General features: G+C 42.7%; 1 long non-coding RNA gene across 1 annotated transcript; it reads left to right on the top strand.

Annotated features, from left to right (window-relative positions):
• The first annotated feature begins 457 nt into the window (after positions 1 to 457).
• Positions 458 to 2,292, top strand: LOC149343600 (uncharacterized). The gene is made up of 4 exons (XR_016282716.1): positions 458 to 697; positions 1,018 to 1,138; positions 1,292 to 1,504; positions 1,728 to 2,292. It is a non-coding gene; the product is annotated as an uncharacterized LOC149343600 (long non-coding RNA).
• Positions 2,293 to 2,825: the final 533 nt, after the last annotated feature.

Here is a 2,825-nt window from a genome sequence, read left to right on the forward strand (position 1 = left end):
TGTGCTACTGATTTGAAGGCACTGTTTTTAGTTCGTAGGCATAGTTAAGTCAGCATGCTGTCGTTCACGGGTGGCCATACATTTAAGCACTTCTTTTCTTTCCCGCTGCGGTTGAATGGCATCCGCGTTTCTGCGTGTTTTTTCCGACAAAAATTCTTATTGCAGCGTGAGCATAACGTTGCTGCGCTGCCCACGCATAACACATGGTGGAGATGGATTGTTACGATGTTTGAACATTCTTCTCACCCATTATTTGAGAATCGCGACATGATGCTAAAACCTTAAATCGGCATGCACTTATCTTATGTTGCTTCATTAGTCTGCGCGGCCGTTTAATGCAATTTAGCGCCCGCAAAAATTATTACCAGTTAGCCCCCAGCAAGTTGTAACAGCTATAAAGCGTTGCTCAATTTTATTTTTCTATCCTTGCCAGTTTGAAATGTCTTTATTTTGGCAGTTAGGCCTGTGGGCATGCTGGCATACTAGCTAATCACGTTTTGTTCTCGCAGGATGTTTTTCATTGTGGAGTTTGCCAGCGGTGACGGAGTGGCTGCAGTGCCCAAAGCTTGGGTGAAAAATGGTGAAGCACTTTGGCCGCCCTACAGGAATCCGTCCCGATGCCGAAGTGCAATAAAAAGTTGCGAGAAGCCAGGAGAGGCATGGACAGCCCATAAATGCCGCGTTTTGGGCGAAGCTGGTATGTCTTCTTTCGTTAGTGTATTATTCTATTTATTTATTTATTGTGCACCTCAAATGCCTCAGATTGGGGTATGCATGCTGAGCTGCAGAGCACTGCTTGGGTTTGTAATTTCAGTGTTATAAACTTTTCAGATGAAATGGCAAAACATTCCGAAATCTTGATTCAGTGATTAGCGTTAGATTTGTATTGTAATCGCATTATTGTTATTAATCCATGTCAGAGCTGCTTTTACGAACCTCTGTGTTGCTTACTGAATTGCTTTTTAGCTACCCCATTCAATGTGGTTGGTTTTTAAATACTGAAATCCTTGCATGTAGTGACCTACTGGGAAGCCAAAAAAAAGAGAAAAGAAGGCTGAAGAAGTCTCTGATCTCACAACGGATGATGAGCATGCGAAAAAGAGGGTTAGGAGGCCCACTGAGAAGCTCCTCTACGCAGGTGAGCGTCCACCACTGCTGAAGTGTGTTTGCCCAGCATGCTTCATTAAGTCCTACATTTGTTATATGCTTCGCTACTGTTCATGAACATTACTTTACCAGTTCACTAATTTATTGAAATGACTAATGACTTTAGCCATTTTTAACCTTGTAGAGTCTGAGGATGACAGTGGCAGTGAAGTGCCAAAGAACAAGAGGCAGAGGAAAGTGACATCTTTCATCTCTAGCGATGACAGCATTGACAGCAGTGATCATGCTCCTGCAGCTGGTCAGAAACCTGTGCAGCAGATGCCTTTTGCTGCCTGCCCTGCTCCTAGAAATATAGCAGTGTCGGCAGCGCCTGGTCAAGAGGAAAGTGCGATACAAGGTGAACACTTGTGCCTCTACTTAGTTGCAATCAGCATCTAATACGCAGCGTATTTTGAAAGAGTAACTAAAATTGCTAGTGGACATGGTTACTTCTGTGTTGCGGTGCTTTCCTAGGTTAGTACAACTAAAATTTGGTCAATTAGGGAATTCTAGGCAGCAGTTCATTTTTGCTGTGTCGTTATTTCAGTGCATATTTTTATTTTTTTGCATTTCTGTCTCAGGGCTTCTGAAAAATGCCTTAAAAATGCTGGCAAAGGTGGAAGAAAAAATTGATCATCTGACAGAAAGTGTGCAACGTCTTCAAAACGCCCAAGGAAATGCACGACCAGTGCCCTCAGCAAGCTTGGAAGTCCTCCAGCTCTTGCCTCTTTCAACTTTTGAAGAAGTTGAGAGTCTGGAGTGCCTCCTGGATGATACAGAAAATAGAAAGACCTTGGCAAGTGCTTCTTTACTTTGTATGAGCTTAAAAACCTAAAGTGCTATTTGTTTTTTTTTCTTCATTTCAAATACAGGTGATTATTTCATTTGGTGTCGTTTGTGAAAATGATGCCTTATGCGAACACTTGAAGTTGGTCTTCTGGACATGAAGGCTTAATGTATGATATATGAGGCAGGGTGGCTTAACTGCTGTGGCATTTGGAAGCTGAGACCTAATCCCAGCTGCAATGGCCCCATTTTGAAGGGAGGAAGGGGGAGGTGCAGAAGACGCTATGGGCTATTTGATTAAACTGCCTGTGACAAAATATGTACAATACAAAACAAACGAGGGTTGAGGGGGAGCCTTAGTTCGTTAGCCAACATTTCAACAAGAGAACCTCTCCATCTGGGCAAGTGTGGTCATCATTGGTGGGGGAGCCTCTTTATGTTACTTTTGTTCAGGTCAAGCTGACCTTTTTTTCCAATGTCTGTGCAATACCTTTTTCTAATTTACATTAATCACCTAGCCGTTCCCTGAACTCCATTCTCTCGCCTGTAATTCTTCCTGAAGGAAGTGAAGGCTCTATTTAACCGCTCCAAGTGATGATCGCACTCGCCCAGATGAATATGAGCATTTGTTAAAATGTTGACTAGTGGACTAAGGCTCCTTCTCAACCCTTGTTTGTTCTTATGTGTTGTCATGAATCCCATCTTCCTGCCTTCTTTCTACTGTGAAAAATATGCTCAAGGCAGTTACATACTTGCGGGTCAAGTAACTAATGAGGATTCATGTTTTCATTCATTAACTAACCAATTGTTCTGAGTGTACAGAGTCATTTATAGTTACTATAGTCGGACACAACTCAAGAAAAAAGCGGCATTTCCCCTCAAAGGATCCCCCT

The sequence above is a fragment of the Amblyomma mixtum genome, chromosome 5 (genome assembly GCF_055824585.1).
Source record: "Amblyomma mixtum isolate Tamu chromosome 5, ASM5582458v1, whole genome shotgun sequence".
NCBI lineage: Eukaryota > Metazoa > Arthropoda > Arachnida > Ixodida > Ixodidae > Amblyomma > Amblyomma mixtum.